Genomic DNA, 19,892 nt, shown 5'->3' with positions numbered 1-19,892 from the left:
TCTGAAACTTGAGCTACAGTGGTCAGGGAAGACCCCACTGAGGAGGAGACCCCATTGAGTAAAAAGTGAAGTTAACATAATTTAAGATATCTGGTAAAAGAATATTGTGTACTAAATTTCCTCCACATTTTTTTTTATATCATCTACTCTCTTAGGAGTCTTTTCAGACATTCCTTAGCTGTCCCTCTACATGAAATGCAATCCTAAGAATACATTTTGACCAATAGGGTTAAATATTGGAGGGCCAAAACCAATTTTAATATCTGAGATTATTTTACACTTGAAGAATCTATTTTGTTCTCTTGGGGTAGGGATGGATTGACCATGTTAAGAATATGTTCTCTAGACTTAGAAACAACAAATGAAAAAAATTGAAATCCATTATATTGGATTTCATATGTGCATATCTAGGAAAACACAGTTCGTGCCTGAGTCAGAGAGAATTAGTGAGAGACCTGTGGGAGAATAAAAGAGAGAAGAAAGTGGAGAAATCATATATGACCTTACTAGTCAAAATCTTAACTTTGAAGTAGTCAGAGGACTTTAAACAAAGGAGCAGTATGGCCTAACTTAAATTTTGACAGATCACCTTGGATCTCCTGCCACGTCTAGAGGGAATATAAGCAGAAGCAGGCAACCATTTAAGCAACTTTTGCAATCAGGTCTGGTTACACAATTTTGAAGGTCCAGTGCAAAAGGAAAAGGTTCAATTCTAATTAAAATATTAAGAATTTAAAGAAACCAAAGAGCAGAACATTAAACCGAGATGAAGGTCCTTCTATTCATAGGGACCTACTGCACAGGTCACTCATACAGGAAGGCAGTCCTGCTTGCAGTAATTTCTGGACCAGGGTGGTGACATTGGTGGTGGTGAGGAAATTTAAACACTGGATGTTGAAGGCATAACAGACTGGATTTTGTCATAATGTGGATAAGAAATGTGATAGAAAGAGAGGAGACAAGCAGCATAAACTTAGGTTTTGTCATAAGCAATTGAAAGAATAAAAGAGATCTGAACTGAGGGAAAGGAGACAGCAGAGGAACTGGCCTAGGAGATGGGTTGGTGTTACTCATTCTTGCAATTTCATACGAGATGTTGTTTCTCAATTATAACTTATTTCATATCCTCTCTCTGTGCTATCATTATTAACATGTCTTAAGGGGTGTTTTAATTAAAAAATGATGCCAGAAATATTGCATTTATTTAAATGATGAGGCCCTTTTTCTATAATTTTGCAGACTACTCCTTTTTGCAGTTTAAGTCAGTTTCAGTAATTAGAGACAATATATTCATAATTGTCATCTAAGTATGTGCATGCACTTTCAAATGTATATTGGGTGCATGCCTGCATTTAATTCTGAGTGTCTTTAAGATTCACAATTGCCTTACCCACTTGAAAGATATCATTGATAAATCAAACTAAATATTGATGTTTAGGTAAAATAATTTATATCTAAATTCTAAAATCTTAAAGTTATGATTAAATGACTTCTAGGTTTCCTTTTTCACTTTCACCTTCCTTATTTAGTGATTACAAAGTGATCGAGTTCTGGAATTAAAAAGTAATAATTCACAGACAGCATAACCTATTTTGAGATAGAAATGGATAAGACCTCCTATGTAGTAAGCTTGTTATTTTTCTAAAGACCAGATCTAGTAGTATCTATTAAGCTTTAAAATATATATATTCTATGAACCACCAAGTAAACTTCTCTACAGTTACCCCTATTTTTTAATAACATTCCCTCCTTATGTTGACTTTTTGTTCTCTAATTTAAAATGCTCTGAGGACACAAATGTCAAGTAAATTGCCTATAATTGCATTCATACTTGTTATTAAATTCCATTAATAAGTATACTCTAAATATATATGAAAAGGAAAGTATGCATTCAGGCTTTAATTTTCATACTAATCTTCTGCTTATTTTCTAATCAATGCTGAAAAAAGCCTTAAGATGCTCTTCAGCTTCTACTCTGGAGGTCAACAAGGACAGCAGGAGCAGAGAGCTGATAAAATGGGGGGTACAAGGCAGAGCGAGCCACCGTGATTATTTCCTCAGTGTCTGTTTTGCAGAAAGATCTTGTTATCTCGAAACTCAAGAAGATTATAAAGGTTATTTTTCAAGGTAGGGGATGTGTCTAAAAAAACTACTCAGTCATGCTGTCAAAGATTTGTGTAGCTAAAGCAGAATTTATATGAGAAAATATATTTGTCTTCTATATCTGATAAAACTGAGAATTCAAAATTGATAATTAAATTTGTTTCCTAAATTTGATGAAGTCAAACAAGTGAGGATTCTAAAATACTGTTTTGACTAAGACATGTAAGTATTTTCAAAAGTAATGAAATAGAAAAAAAGAATGAATGCACCACACCACAGAAACTAGAAAAGAAAGGTGGGTTAATTTCATGTTTCATATTATTTTAATTTTTAATTTAATTATTAATAACATGGCTCTACCAAGGACAGATATTCTAAAAATGAAACATACACTTCCTACTATAAAGCATTTATCTGAGCCTATCTCTTCACATAATAAAATATATTTAAAATATTTGGGGATTTTTACAGTGTAATTGTGTGTGTGTGTGTATGTGTGTGTTTTAAAGGCATAAAAACAGTTGACATATTAATAGCATTGTAAGCAACTCTTTGAATTTCAAATAAGAGCTTCTCATATTACCTTTTCAAGTAATAATTCAAAATCTATTTGCATTTTTTTTTCTTTTTTAAGATTCTGTTTCATGGTTCCAAACTGTTGCAAAAATAAACTATAAAAAATAATTTATTGATGAATTTTAGTAGTGAAAAGTGTGACAATAAAAAAGCAAAGAAGGGCACTTATCTTCTATGGTTTTTCTGAAAAATAAAACCTTTACTGATTGAGCTACCTATAAAAATTCTTTGAAAGAATAACTTTTACATTACATGTGGCATTAGAGATGCTGAATACATATTTGGGCTAAAATACTTTAAAGGAGTACAGTAAGTGACAAATGAATATCATTTGACAATATTCGTAATTTGTATATGTTCATACTCAAACATTTTAGGTAATCTGAAATCTTATAAAATTATACATATTTCATAATTATGTTTATACCCAAAGTCCATAAAATAAAGAGACCCCAAACCATAATTTGAACATAAAAAATTATCATATAATTATCTAATAAAATAATTACTGATATTAATGTTCTCGTTTATCTTTGATATTTCTATATTTCTACATCCATACTCAGTTTAGAAATGAAAGAGCTGTATCACATTCACTATGGATGGAAGTATTCTAGTTCTTCAATTCATGTAACTTTCTGTGATTATATTCCAGAAGTATAAAATGATTGTCACTAACATAAAGATTTAAAATAGCATAATAGGCAATGCCCTCTATAAATGGTTACATAAGGTAAGGAATTATTTTTTCTGGAACAATTTAATTTGGACTTTTTCTTGTTTCTACACTTAATGCTGGAAATGTAGCATTGAATGACTTCTTTATTAAATATTTAGCAGAATTGCATGCCATACACCATACTAGATGCTGAATAAGACACGTAAGATCAGTTCCCTCTTGGAATTTGCATTTTTGTGGGGATTCTAATCCTTGAAAAAAATATTTACAAGTATGTTGAATATTACCAAAGAGAAGAATACTACAAGTTAAATTAAGAAAACCCAGAGGAATGTACCCTTAAGATGGTTTAAGGAAAGGAGACTGTATATCCTAGTTTGCCTTGGAACAGTTTAATTTATGTCCATTATCCAGGCATAATTATTAATAATGGCCCATTTGACTATCCAGGTTGTCACTGCTTAAACAATAAATGATATTTTCACCAGAATTAAGACTATCTTAACTATCCCTTTCTCTCAATTGCACTTCTAACTGCTCTTAAATAACAAATAGTCAAAAACTAGGTTTTTCAGGAATTCTCCAAAGTGTACATTGTTGATCAAAAAGGGTCGCATATTTTTGTTGTTGTTGTTATCAAACAATACAAAAGGCTAAGCTGTGATGATCTTATGGAACTTCCTATAAACTCACCTGGATGGTGATCAACTTACTTTTTTTTTTTTTTTACTGGATATGTCCTTAAGAAGTAAACAAAAAAGAAATCAAAATCATTCTTTAAGTTGTAAATCTTTTTAATTAAAGTGAACAGGTACTTAGTTGTGATTAAAAGTGCCATGTCAGGAGAAATGGAAGAAGTAACAATTTGGTAAATTATTTAGCACCAAGCTATAGTTAACATTGACTAAAATATTGAATGTTTCTAATGTATTTGAGCTTTTATTTCATAGGAAGTATCCAATGTCATTAAAAGGAATCTACATCTTAAATGTCTGATTTCCTTCATAGACGTAGCTTCTTATTCACCCTAAGACACCCTCTTACTTTATAAGAACTACTTTCCAGAGGATGAGAGACAAGAATTTGTTTAGCTGTTTTTGTCTACTGTGTGCCATGAATAGCCAGATACTCATCTCTTGATTTTTACTCCCTTTAGTTCTGACAAACTTAGGTGTCCAACCCCAGGCTTCCCCCCTTTCTTTGAGGCTCTGTGGTTTCCAGTCAGTCTAGGTACTTTTACAATGTTACTTCTTGGTTCCAAGATTAGGCAACAAAAGTTGCCTTTTGATTAGGCAACATAAGTGTATCAAAAAGTTTACTGAATCAATGGAAAACAGAAACATCAGAATCGCACAAGAACTAAGAAAGACAAGGCATGGCAAAAATTGTTCCACAGAAATAGTTTAAGCCTGTGTTGCTGCCACCATTGGCTACCTAATAATCTACTTGTTCACTGCTTTAGGACACTGGTGGCCAGGCAGCTCGACTACACCACTGTTGGTTAATTTGCTTTCCTGACTTCACTATATCCTACTAAATAATATTTACTTATGGCTTAGAAAGATGACAAACAGATAAGAACCAATGGAGAAGGCCAGTGTGTGGTTGGTGGGTGCTGCATGTGGATTATGGTTCCTCAAGTCTCATTCATGTGGTTTCTCATCTTCCAGGGAGTTGGCTTTAGATAGTGGCCCCACAGCAATTTTTGAAGAGGAAAAGAAAGAAGTTAATAGGTGTCATCTCCCGACCTCTCAAAATGTCATCTGTGAACCATTTTCTTGGCCAAAGGACATCATATTTCCAGCCCAGATTCAACGAATGAGGAAATACACCCTGCCTCTTGATAGAAGAATGGCAAAGATACTGCCAGAGTATAAACATAGGGTTAGGAGGAATTATTGAGCCCCCCCAAAAAATCAACCCTAATACCTAAAACAAAAAGGAATATAGATAGCTAATGTATGTATGTATGTATGTATTTATTTATTTATTACAGATTTTATTTATTTATTTGAGAGAGAGAGAATGAGAGAGAGAACATGAGAGCGGGGAGGGTCAGAGGGAGAAGCAGATTCCCTGCAGGACTCGATCCTGGGACTCCAGGATCATGACCTGAGCCGAAGGCAGTCGCTTAACCAACTGAGCCACCCAGGCGCCCCTGTATTTATTTATTTTTAAAAGTTTTATTTATTTATTAGAGAGAGAGCAAAAGAGAGCACAAGCAGGAGGAGTAGAGGGAGAAAGTGAAGCAGATTCCCCACCAAGCAGGAAGCCCGATGTGGGGCTCGATCCCAGTCCTCCAGGATCATGACCTGAGCAGAAGGCAGTTGCTTAACCGACTGAGCCACCCAGGTGCCCCTAGACAGCTAATTTAGTTACAGAAAAAACAATTCATTTTATTCTATTAAGCATACTACATTAGGTGGTAAAACAACCTAGATGAATATTTCAATGAATGAAGAGTACCCTTTTGACTGTTTTTGCTTTTTCATAGTAACATTTTATTCCCAAGTCACTCAAATATGTTTTCAAAAATAGAGCAGAATGTTTTCTGAATGCAAAGATCCTATTGATTCATACTATTTTCTCATGGCAAATACAGGGATAAAAAGGGATATCCAGGCATTAATAATTTCCATAAAATATAATATTCACAATAGAAAATATGAGGCACCTTTTAACATTAAGGGAGAAATATGAGATAAATTAATTAAGTAAAAAATGACATAATTTTAGCTGTGTCTGTATCTTCCATTATGGGATAGGCCTTTATTGTTCATACTAAAGAACCCACCATGGTGAATTCATCAGTTTAAACTGACCTACTTGTTATGAATTCATAGGAGGTAAGAAAGAATAAAGGAAGCCATGTATGGGAGAAAGGAAATGACTTATGTGTTACTTAACTTCTACCATCTTAACATAGAACAATAAAAGACTTTTTGTTACTTTAGCATTCCATTGTTCACCACTTTGACTAATTTTTTTTTTTTTAAAGATTTTATTTATTTATTTGACAGAGAGAGAGATAGCTAGAGCAGGAACACAAGCAGGGGGAGTGGGAGAGGGAGAAGCAGGCTTCCCGCCGAGCAGGGAGCCGGATGTGGGACTCGATCCCAGGACCCTGGGATCATGACCTGAGCCGAAGGCAGACGCTTAACGACTGAGCCACCCAGGCGCCCACCACTTTGACTAATTTGCAAGAATTCATGGTCATCACATTGGTTGTAGAATCTAATTTATTTGAAGACTTGCATGGAAAAGGAGTTTACAAATCTCCCTTGCTAATATTTTTTAGGGTCTAGTATGAATTTCTGACAAGTGTAGCTTCCTGTTGTCCAATCTAACTCACTCCTGCTGTGATTTAGAAAAACAACCTCCATGTCTTCTATTCTCTGTGGAAATGAAGAGCAGCTGCTTATAATATTCTTTCTTGAAGGTTACAGTTTAAAAGTCACTCATTTAATCTGCTCTAACAAAATTTAGGAATCTTGGAATTTTCCCTTTGCAAGTTGGTTGAAAGTTTTTAAGTGATCACATGTCATAAAACTATTAGCACATTAATACAGCAATAGACAAACAAAGTGAGAAAATCCCTGTATGTACTTCTCCTTTTGTTCACTGAATTACCTGTATTGATAGCTTTTGAAATAGACACAGTTCAGGTTTTTATTTTTTGCCTTTTTTTTTCATCCTTTTTGGATCACAATTATTATATTAAGTGTATAAATGTATGTGCAAGTTGGAATATGAAAAAATATGAATGGATACAAAAATATTAAACTTTAACTTAGAAAAACAAAAAGTCTTTGTGAATTTAATGTATTTTATTATACCATCTTGATTCCTTAACTTTCCAATATGCACAGTGAGAACATCACAATCTAGTGTGGTTTTGGAGTTGGTTGAATGATGCATAAAATCTGTTGGATTCCAGAAGGGAATTAGATAAATAATAGTCAGTAGACAAGGTTGACATGCTTAGGAGAGAGTCGGATTTATCCAAGTGGTGTATGGAATAGTAAACTTCAGAAAGACCATCACCAAATGTATAACAAGCTTAAATATCTTTTCTCTATACTGCTTGTTTAATACAACATTTCAGCCTGAATGCCAATTGTTTGCAGTAATGTTAGTAGCTTGAAGGATTTCCCACCAGCACAGACTTTTGATGGATTCAGAGCTCCCACAGTTCTAGACTCACCAGGGCATCTTTCTATGGCTTCAACTCACGTCTTAGAAAAGCTCAATATGGGAATATAATAGCTGCACCAAAAGATTATTTTCTTTCCTCATTTTTAATTTGCCCTATGCCATTTGAATTATGTGAAACAAAAATTGTAACAACCAGGCTTTTAGAAAGAGAGCTGTTCAGAGGATGCAGTGGTTAGGCAAAAACAAAAAAAACAAAAAATGAAACAAAAAACCCCCAATATCTTCTCTACTACTTGGCAAAGGGTGAAACATTTGTTATTCACAAAGTTGTAGCAAGTCTGGTGGAGCTTGGATGTGAGAAAATATCTCCACATTGATTTTCATATTTTTGACCACTCCTTGGATTCTTAACAACACTCTAGGAAAATCAAGGGAAAAAATAATGTTCCAGGTATGATATCTTTTCTATAAGAAAATTGGCAGTGAGCCAGTAAGCCTGTTGGTGAATTTTCCTGTATATTTGCTCCAAAATATGAGAACTATCTGTCTTCTTCTAGAGGACTCCACAGATAAGGACTTGGTATTTAATTTCATCTTTTTTTTTTTTTTTTTTTTTTAGGCATGTAGCAAGTGTAGCTCAGAAGGGGCACACTCAGATAAAGCCAACCTGCTACTATTTATCATTGAATATCCATTTTCACACTTTATTAGAAGTGTATTCTGTTATCATGTGATGATCCCTTTTATCTTTAGACCTCCCAGACTTTCACGTCAATCTGTCTATAGTTTATTTTCACATAAAATTCACCACAATAGTCAACCAGCTAGCCAAAGACCAACTGATATATGTTGTGCTAGATCTCATTCTCCTTCTGAGATCACAGACCTAAGTGGGACAGAGTCTCATGCAGATGGGAGAGCTGCAAGAGGACAAGAGAAAGAGATGAGATCTCTTTTAGACCTAGGTTCAAAATCAATACAATCACTTCAATCCATGTATCACTGGTGACAAAGGTCACTTGGCCAGGCCCAAGTTAAGGTTCACATACATACATTGGCTGTTGGTGAGAGGGATGCAAAATTGCATGCCGGGAAGCATGGGTATCTGGAAGGATAAAAATTTAGTGTCAATAAAAAATCTATCATATAGCTCTCAATCTGTTCATCTCCTAATATTATCCTTCTCTCCTAGCTACTTCATTGTTTCCATGCAGAAGATAGAGGAATGAGAATTACTAAAACCTTTCCCCTCAAATTTAGGACTAGGATAAAAATCCTTCTTTGTCTGTCTCTCTATCTGTCTGTCTCTCACATGCATACATACATATACAGTATTTTTCTGGGAGTTTGCTATGTAGATATCTTCTATATCAAGGGAAAATCTGATTTTTATGAAGAGTATATATTAAATATTGTTAAATGAGTTTTTGAAATCTGTTGGAATGATTCATGTACTCATTTATTCAATCAATATTTACTGAGAGCCTACTAAGATTTACATTTGTGGGGGGAAAGGACAACAACAAAAAACAGACAAAATTTCTTGCCCCATGGGCCTTACATTCTACCAGATGAGAAAAACTATAAAAATGATAAAAAATAATGAATAGTTAAAATGTGTATTATGGTGAATTGTGTTGACTGGTAAAGACAAATTAAACCAGAGGAGGGGAATGGAGAGTGGATAAGAGAGAAGGTTACAAATTCAGGTAAGGTGGCCAAGACAGACTCACAGAGAAGAATGAGGGTTAGACATCTTTAAAGGAAATGACTTTTTTTTTTAACATGCGGGATGTATTATACTTATATCCTGATATTAAATAATGCCATACTTCAAAAATGAAACATTGTTGTGGTATATTGTTTCTTTATTGTGTTACTGAGTTCTATTTGGTACTATTATATTTAAATGTTGAGTAGATATTCAACATTTTTGCTATGCTATGCTATGTTTACCCATTTCTTTTTTTGATCAGTGTTTCCCTAGATTCTCAATAAACAATATTCAACAGTTTTCCCTCTTGATTATGTTCTATAATAATCTAGATCAGAATTATTCTTTCTTGGGGTGCCTGGGTGGCTTAGTCCTTAAGCGTCTGCCTTCGGCTCAGGTCATGATCCCAGGGTATTGGGATCGAGCCCCGCATCGGGCTCCCTGCTCCCCGGGAGGCCTGTTTCTCCCTCACCCACTCCCCCTGCTTGTGTTTCCTCTCTCGCTGTGTCTCTCTCTGTCAAATAAATAAATAAAATCTTAAAAAAAAAAAAGAATTATTCTTTCTTTAAATAAATTTGAAACAACTTTCCAGTGAAACTTATTGGCTAGGTCTCTTATTTGTAAGGTGGATAGTTCTACATTAATTATTTGAACCGTTTTGATGTTTTTCAAAAAAAATTGTGTCTTCTTATGTAAGGATATATATATATATATATATATATATATATATATATATATATGTCAAATATATGTGTCAAATATCAGTAGATAAACACTTTCTAGTGTGCTAGGCCACGATTCCACAATTAATAGATCTATTGATTTTTTAAATGAATAGAAAGGTTCAAACTCCAAATACAAATACAAACATCAGTTAGAAGACTCTGGTTTATAGTCTTTATATGTTACAATATATGTCAAATAATATATGTACTATCAAAATAACAGCTAATATCTGCATGGGTTTCTCCTATATTAGCTAATATATACATAGGTTTGTCAGCCTTTTGAACACAGACCTTGTGACAGCTACTTTTATGTATCAACTTCATTGAGTCATGGGATATCCAGATATCTGGGTAAACATTATTGTTGGGTGTGTTTGTGAGAGTGTTTCCAAAAGAGATTAGCATTTCAACTGGTGGACTGAATTAAATAGATTGTCCTCTTTTTTTTTTTTTTTTTTTGACGTTTGGCAATTGTTGATTACAAATATACAGAATGGTGAAGTGTTCTGAGAAACGTTGATTGCAATATTCAGTAACAAGTAACAAGAAACAAAGCAAACCTGCTTTAATAGATCAGTACTTACAAACATGGAAGTTCTGAGTATGCATGTGTTTTTCAAAACCATGACAACAGTGCGAAGTAAGAATGGACCAGTTTTCTTTGACTATCTGTCACAATTGACATTGCTACTGTCTATTTTTATTAAGTCCTAAACATAATTTACTTCAGTTCAAGAACATATAGATGTCTCTGGGACTGAAAAAATATAAGACCATTGCAGACATGAAAAGAGTCCCATTTTCAGAAAGTGTTAGGACAGCAAGGGATACATAGGCTCCTTCCTGCAAAGGCAAAACACTTCTGTTTAGAAATCTATTTGTGAGTTTACCCTACAAAGATCTACTCTTTGCTCTAGATGAATGGGCATCATCCATTCCCTTGAGGGCCTGAGGAAAAAAAAAAAATGAGGAAAAGGAGAATTTGCGCTCTCTCTTTCTCTCTCCCTCTCTGCCTGTGACAGATTGACCTAGAATAGTGATTTTCTCTTTCTCTTGGTGTTCCTGGTTCTCAGACTTTCAGACTTACACTGAAATCTACATCATCAGCTCTCTGTTTCTCAGGCCTTTGAATTAAACCACTGGCTTTCCTTCCAGCTTGCAGAGGTAGATTGTAGGATTTCTGAGCCTCCATAATCATGTCAGGCAATACTTTATAAGAAGTTTCTTTCTTGATACAGATATATACATCTTATTGATTGTGTTTCTCTGGCAAACTGTGACTAATATAGATCTCTAGTTCATCTCTTTCAAATGTTTGAGTGGAAATAGGAACTCCCCAAATTCTACCTGCTTGAATGTTAGGGCAAAGTTACACCAACAGTTAAATTCTATGCATAAGCACCTGGTTATTAATATTCTCTCTTGAGTGTGCTGTATTTCCCTCTTTCATATTTATGAAGATTAAAAGTGCAGATATTAAATTAAAAATTTATTTTTCTTATTCATATCTTTAAGAATCTGGTTACCTCTATTCTCTGAGAGTTACAGAGTAGAAAACTTGTAGCAATCCTTATAAAATAGTCCAATATATAACTATCACCTAAACATTAGTTGTGTAAATGTATGTTAGTATCTATCTTAGAAGTTTGTTTTTTGTTTTTTGTTTTTTTTTTTTTACTAAGTGGATATAATAGTTCACATGAAATAACTTGAAAAGAATGTATGGGGAAGTAGAAAGGAACGTAAATTCAGACACCTCTTTTAGATTACTATTTTTACAATGGACGATAGAGAACTAGGAAATTCCCAGAGGGAAATTGGGTCAGGTGAATTTGCTTATTTTTAAAATAAAATTCTATAAATGATATACAAGAAAAAGAATTCTTGAGGGCAAAGGGTGAAAGAGGAAGATTGAAGTATTGAAATCCTTGAGTCGATGGAGGGCATCCAGATTACAGATGAAAGACCTTAGATAAAAGTAAGGGCATTTTAGGCTGGCTGGCTGGCTCAGTCAGTACAGCATGTGACTCCTGATCTCAGGGTTGTAAATTCAAGCCCCATGTTGGGTATAAAGATTATGCAAAAATAAAATCTTAAAAAAAAAAAAAAAAAAAAAAAAGGTAAGGGAATTTCTTCTTTTTAAAAAGAGGTACATTTATTTATTTATTTATTTATTTATTTATTTATTTATTTATTTAAACAGAGGGAGAGGCAGAGAGAGGGGGAAGAGAGAATTTCAAGCAGACTCCCTGCTGAGTGTGGAGCCGGATGCAGGGCTCTATCTCATGACCATGAGATCATGACCTGAGTCAAAATCAAGAGTATGATGCTTAACCAACTGAGCCAACCAGGCACCCCTAAGAGCGTTTCTTTCTTTCTTTTTTTTTTTAAAGATTTATTTATTTATTTGAGAGAGCGAGAATGAGAGAGAGAGTACATGAGAGGGGGGAGGGTCAGAGGGAGAAGCAGACTCCCCGCCGAGCAGGGAGCCCAATGCGGGACTCGATCCCGGGACTCCAGGATCATGACCTGAGCCGAAGGCAGTCGCTTAACCAACTGAGCCACCCAGGCACCCCCTAAGAGCGTTTCTTAATTTGTGATATGAGCAAAGTCAGAATATAAACCTTCAGATGAAAGAGCATTGTAAAACCTGGTTGTGGAAATATGAGGTTTTCTCCTCTGATTGCTTTCATATTTTTCAAAGGAAATGTCAGGGAAAGTTTTCTGATGAGTGTATGGGACAAATAAAAGGGATAAAGTTTTAAGTAAGAAAGTGGGATATAAAGTAGCTATATAGGAGCATGGGAATGAGAAGTTAATAGATACATATAGCAATTTCCATTTGGGATTTGTGCACATAAATAAAGTGGGACACTGTAACACAGTTATGTGCTTTTTCTGCTAATATTCAGAGTCAGGTGTGAACCCAGAATGGACTAATAACTGGGAAGAGGTTTGTCCAGTTGCAGTGACAGATGGGAAGAGTAGCATAAGACTTTAGGGGATCCTATGGTTGAGAAAAGAAGTGAGGAAACTGATACATAGTGAAAAACTTGTGACATCGATAAGTAGTTCTCAGTGGAGTCAAAGGCTTGCAGAGAATAGCACTTGGGATAAGTGAACGGAGGGAAAAACATACTTGGGGGATAGGTTTCTTAAAATATGCATTTCAGAGAAAAGGTAGTTACCAGTGCTGAGAATCTCTTGAGTGTGACCATGTGAGCAGTTACCTCTTAACCTACTTGAATTTTATCTACTCCCTGTGGGTGTTGCAATAAGCATAATATATGAAGCATTGATTATACTTTAATTAATTAATTATTGACAGTTAATTTCTGCCTTTAGTTGTTTGCTTCATTTTTTCTTGACTTTTGATGTGTTTCAATTCTACTATATTTTAAAATTGTTTTCTTTCATATTTTGTATTTTCTACTTTAGGTGAGTTAATTATGCATTTCTTAAATACTCTTTTGATGTGTACTTCACAATTATTATCTTCCTTCCAATTTATGTTATTTAATTTTCCTCTGATTTCTCAGTGATTTTTTTCAAGTTTCTCATCTAGTCTATTGATTTGTTTACTAATATAAGGAAATTCTGCTACTATTTTTTTTTTACTCATATTTGTTCCTATAATTTTGTTTTTTTTCTCAGCTTGTTTAGTTCTGCATTATCAGTTTATCTTAGTGTGGCATTTGAAATATAACTTATTTTCATCATTACTGAAGTTTCTTTTATTATCCTAGGAGTGAAAAATATGTTTTTGACTTTTTTTTTTAACTTTGATAAGTCATGATTTCTTCTTTTTTCCTTCTTTTTTATTTCCTCTTTAATTTTTGCCATCTTGTTAATTTTAACATGAACAGCTTTACCTAAACTAGATATTTCTCATATAAAATATGTTATCAATTCTATCTAGCTTCACTGTACTTTGTCTGAGACTTTTATTTTTCTTTTCAGAGATTAGACATAAGGGCTAAATTTATGGAATTCTAGTCTCCAATTCTGCATTTGCCTGTCCATAGATTTAGTCTTTGATCTTTTAAAGTGTATAAATTGACAGTCTTCAAATCACTTCTGATTTGAAGCATATTTTATTCTTATCCAGGGTATATTGAGCTTTTGAATAGCTTTTTCTACTTCAGATTGATCCCAGGAACTAGTCAAAGCACCATGTGTTTGTTGTACATAAAATTGCTAATCTATGGTAAAAGGAAACTTCAAAAGGGTGCACAGTGTCTATTTTTCTCTGTCCAGAAGTTACTGAACATCTCAGTTTCCTTTTCCTATATTATTCCCTATACAATTACCACTTTCTAGAAACACCTTTAGTGGTGAAGAATAGGCTGATTCAGGATTAATCAGTCTCTTCCTAACTGTCACCTAAAGAAAAAAGAGTAAGATGATGTCGCTTTTATTTCCTTTATTTGTGTTAGGATTACTCTAGGAGTCACAGATTTGTTCCTTTCAGGAGGACTCTGAGATGGAGATTTACATGCAGTAATTGTATTGGTAAACATTCTCAGAATCAACATTTCTACTGGGAGTAAAGAAATAGAGTTAGGTAGTAGCAGAAGTTCAACTATAACAAAGATCCCATCCAAAGGAGCACTAGAACTGGAATGGCATTCAGAGTTGCATCAAATTGTAGTAAGGGGTCTGACCCTTTATATTGCCAACTCAACCAGTCATTGGACATGGGTTGCTCTGAGCAGGATGTAATGACATCGGGTGAGCAGCTCTCTTCAGCCCATGGCAAGGCCTGGAAGTAACTCAGCAGAGAGTTTTGTCTGCCTACATTTTCAGCACTAGGAGAATGAGTGCTTCAGGCCAGAAGTGTAGGGGAGGGAGTGAGGAATTTGAATATTACACAGGAAAATTCATTATAGTTTGGAAAGACTTTTGGCTTTACAGTCATTTGGTGTTTCTCTGTATTGTTTCCAAGTCCCCTCAGTCTGCTTCTCTTACATAGATGGTATCTGTGAAATTTTTCATATTGTTTTTCTGCCACCATTCCTATGGCTGCTGAAAATCATTCAAATGCAAATAAGAAATGACCTACCTAGTATATATTTTTAATTGTGTTGGTAAAAAACAACATATTCATTCTGATATATATTTTTGAAATATAAATTTATGCAAAATTTCTGAAGTATAATTGGGCAATATATTTTCAAAGGGCATAAAATACATATTTTGAGCTATCAACACTTTGAAATTTATTTTTTCTAATTAAGCAATTAGTACCCATAATTTGCAAAGTTATATTAAAAAACACAACTTAAAAACAATAAGAAATTAACCAATTAAAATATGGGGCTTAGGGCGCCTGGGTGGCTCAGTTGGTTAAGCGACTGCCTTCGGCTCAGGTCATGATCCTGGAGTCCCGGGATCGAGTCCCGCATCGGGCTCCCTGCTCGGCGGGGAGTCTGCTTCTCCCTCTGGCCCTCCCCCCTCTCATGCTCTCTGTCTCTCATTCTCTCTGTCTCAAATAAATAAATAAAATCTTAAAAAAAAAAAAAATATGGGGCTTAATATAGTGGAATAATATACAAGTTCTTAAAGGGAAATGCAGGTTACACAAATATGGGAACTTTATAATTACATTGAATATTTATTTATATGTGAATACAAATATAGAAGAACCTGAAAAGAAACGTAATAAAAATGCTGTTGCCTGAAATTGAATTATAGATTATTCTCTTATTTTTAGAACTGTCTATCATGTCAGTTTTCCAGTGTATGATTTCATAATCAAAAGAAACACATTAATGTCCTGTTAAAAGAATCTTTCACCATGATCATTGGGATTTATTCCTGGGCCACAAGGGTGGTTCAATATTCACAAATCAATCAATGTGATACACCTCTTTAATACAAGAAAGTATAAGAACCATATTATCCCCTCAATAGATGCAGAAAAAGCATTTGACAAAGTACAGCATCCATTCTTGATAAAAACCCTCAACAAAGTAAGGATAGAGAGAACACACTTCAACATTGTAAAGGCCATACACAAAAGACCCACAGCTAATATCATCTTCAATGGGGAAAAACTGAGAGCTTTTCCTCGACGGTCAAGAGGAAGACAGGGATGTCCACTCTCACCAATATTATTTAACACAGTAATGGAAGTCCTAGCCTCAGCAATCAGACAACAAAATTAAATAAAATGCCTCCAAATTGGCAAGGAAGAAGTCAAATTTTCACTCTTTGAAGACGACATGATACTCTATGTAGAAAACCTGAAAGACTCCACCCCAAAATTCCTAGAACTGATACATAAATTCAGCAAAGTCACAAGATACAAAATCAATGTACAGAAATCTGTTACATTTCTACACACCAATAATGAAGCCACAGAAAGAGAAATCAAGTGATTAATCCCATTTACAATTGCACCAAAAATCATAAGATACCTAGGAATAAACCTAAACAAAGAGGTAAAAGATCTGTACTCTGAAAACTATAGAACACTTATGAAAAAAAAAAATTGAAGATGACACAAAGACATGGAAAACCATTCCATATTCATGGTTAGAACAAATACTGTTAACATGTCTATACTACCCAAAGCAATCTACACATTCAATGCAATCCTTACCAAAATAACACCAGTATTTTTCACAGAGGTAGAATAAACAATCTTAAGATTTGTATGGAGCCACAAAAGACCCCAAATAGCCAAAGAAATCTTGAAAGCAAAGCAAAGCTGGAGGCATCACAATTCTGGACTTCAAGTTATATTACAAAGATGTAGTCACAAAAACAGTATGGTACTGGCACAAAAACAGACACATAGATCAATTGAACGGAAAGAAAACCCAGAAATGGACACACACCTATATGGTCAACTAATCTTCAACAAAGCAGGAAAGAATATGCAATGGAAAAAAGATAGTTTCTTCAACAAATGGTGTTGGGAAAATTGGACAGCAACATGCAGAATGAAACTGGACCACTTTCTTACACCATACACAAAAATAACTTTAAAATGGATGAAAGAACTAAATGTGAGACAGGAAAACATCAAAATCCTAGAGAAGAACACAGGCAGCAACTGCTTTGACCTCAGCCATAGCAACTTCTTACTAGACACATAGCTGGAGGCAAGAGAAACAAAAGCAAAAAAGGAACTATTGAGACGTCATCAAGATAAAAGCTTCTGCACAGCCAAGGAAACAATCAATAAAATTAAAAGGCACCTTCGAAATGGGAGAAGATATTTGCAAATGACATATTTGAAAAAGGGTTAGTATCCAAACTCTATAAAGAACTTATCAAACTCAACACCCAAAAAACAAATAATCCAGTTGGGAAATGGGCAGAAGACATGAACTAAAACTAAACCAAGGAAGAAAACAAAAAAACAAATGTCAGGGGGGCCTGCTGGCTCACTGAGTAGAACATGCAATTCTTGATCTCAGAGTTGTAAGTTCGAGCCCCACATTCGGTGTAGAGATTACTTAAAAATAAAAAATCTTAAAAACAAAAATAAAATCAATAAGTAAATGTCAGCAATTAAACACTTGAAAGTCAAATGCAAGTTTGAACAATATTAGCAATATGCTAATTATTTTTATTACATTTATTAATATATCCTATTACAGACATAAAATAAAAATGGGAATATGTGTGCACACATGTAATATATGTGTATACATTTTAATACAAGTAAACAATATATATTCAATCAGCAAAATAATAACACGTTGTATTATGCACATTAGAAGATAGGTAATGGCCGAATTTTTACTCATTAACATTTGATTATGGTTACCAAGAATCTTTATGGTCTGAAACAGATAATCTAAAGATTCTAAACAAAAATTATTTGATCACAAAAAAATTGCCTAAGTATTGGGTAAAGATATTAAACATGAACTCCATTTACCTTAGCTAGTGGAACAAAAAATATTTATTTTTATATATATATTTTAAAACTCAAGGGGCGCCTGAGTGGCTCAGTCATTAAGCATCTACCTTCGGCTTGGAAGCCTGCTTCTCCCTCTTCCACTCCCCCTGCTTGTGTTCCCTCTCTCACTCTCTCTCTCTGTCAAATAAATAAATAAAAATCTTAAAAAAAAAAACCTCAAAATGTAATTTACATTTACTTTGCAAGAAAAAAAATGTATGAGCTTCATGAATAGGACAATTTAAATTGTCTTAGTTCACTTTTGTAGAATTTTGTAAGTTAGAAAACAAAAGGCTTTTTAAACTTACACTTACTTCAGCAGTAGGTATTTGATTTTAATTTTTCACAAAAACAAAGTGAAGTATTGAAACATATTGAAGCTGTAAAGTATTGAATGAGAATCAGAGTCATTTTGTATAGAAATATCATTAAAGGCAAACTCACATAAAACTATACCACAAATTCTGAAGGCAGCCATGGCATAAAATATGTCATGATAGAAATTAGGAATATAAATACTGAGGTAAGCTTTATTTTGAAAGTGTAAATTTTATTTTTTAAGATTTTATTTATATATTTGACAGAGAAGGAGACAGCAAGAGAGGGAACACAAGCAGCAGGAGTGGGAGAGGGAGAAGCTGGCTTCCCACTGAGCAGGGAGCCTGATGTGGGGCTCGATCCTAGGACCCTTACCAAAATAACACCAGTATTTTTCACCGAGGTAGAAAAAACAATCTTAAAATTTGTATGGAGCCACAAAAGAGCCCCAGGACCCTGGGATCATGACCTGAGCCAAAGGCAGATGCTTAATGACTGAGCCAATCAGGCTTACATAACTTAACTTACATTAAGGTGTAAGTTTTGATGGGGAATGATCTTTTCACACACACTCTCTTAACATTATTTGAAAAAAAAGGAGGAGTGGAACAAAGAAAAAGAAAGAAAGAGGAAAGAAAGAAAGAAAGAAAGAAAGAAAGAAAGAAAGAAAGAAAGAAAGAAAGAAAGAAAGAAAGAAAGAAGGAAAAACAGACTCTTACACCCAAAGAACAAATTGATGGTTGCCAGAGAGGTGAGTGGGTTATGGGTGAAATAGGTAAAGGGGATTAAGAGGTTATATTATTCCAGTTATAAAATAAATAAAGTCACAGAGATGAAATGCAGCTTAGGGAGTATAGTCAATACTATTGTAATAAAGTTGTTTAGTGACAGATGGCAAGAACACTTGTAGTGAGCATTGAGTAATGCATAGAATTATTGAATCATTATATTGTACACCTGAAACTAATATAATATTATGTTAATTATGCTTCTATATATATATTAGAAAAAGGAATAAAAGTAAAGCTTGATGCAAATATGTGAAAAGTACATGCAAAATGAACATTATCTTGTTAGAACAGAGCTATTATAGACGGTTTTATTTTTAAGTACTGTATTATTTTAAAAATTTAAAATAATTTTTAGTGTCAGAAAATAAAAACTGCTTATATTTCATGAATGACTCAAAATTGTTGGGTGATGCGAAGTTTGAATCAGCATGGGCAAAGATCTATTCTCTTGAACTATACCTTAAAGACATTTTGGAACGACCCATGGGAGCAATGTCTGTCATTATCACTCACTGTCCTCTAGCAGAGAGGAGAAATGAGCACAAATCTATCCCTCAGGCAAGACTAAGCTCTGTGACTTCCGTGGCCCAGAGAAACAAAGGAGCCATGGATCAATTTACTAGCTAGCTATGGTGCAAAGTCTTAGACTCTCAGGAAATGCTACAGATTACTTTAACTTTGTTTTTAAAAGGTCTGCTTCACTGCAAAATATCTGGAGGTTACAATTGTAATAATCATGCAATTTTTTATGGGTCATTTTTCCTGTGCTTGTTCAAAAGTTTCGATAGTTCCCTGGTCTTTATCCCTATGGTCTTAATGACAAAACTCCCAGGCTGTATACAGTGTGGAGTATATTGTCTGTATACATACATAGCAAAGTAAACAAACAAACAAATAAAGCATAAGGTCATAT

The sequence above is a fragment of the Mirounga leonina genome, unplaced genomic scaffold, assembly GCF_011800145.1.
Source record: "Mirounga leonina isolate KUSES-001 unplaced genomic scaffold, KU_Mleo_1.0 Mir_95, whole genome shotgun sequence".
Taxonomy (NCBI): Eukaryota; Metazoa; Chordata; class Mammalia; order Carnivora; family Phocidae; genus Mirounga; species Mirounga leonina.
The sequence above is the reverse complement of the archived record's forward strand: the minus strand, read 5'-3'. Positions refer to the sequence as shown.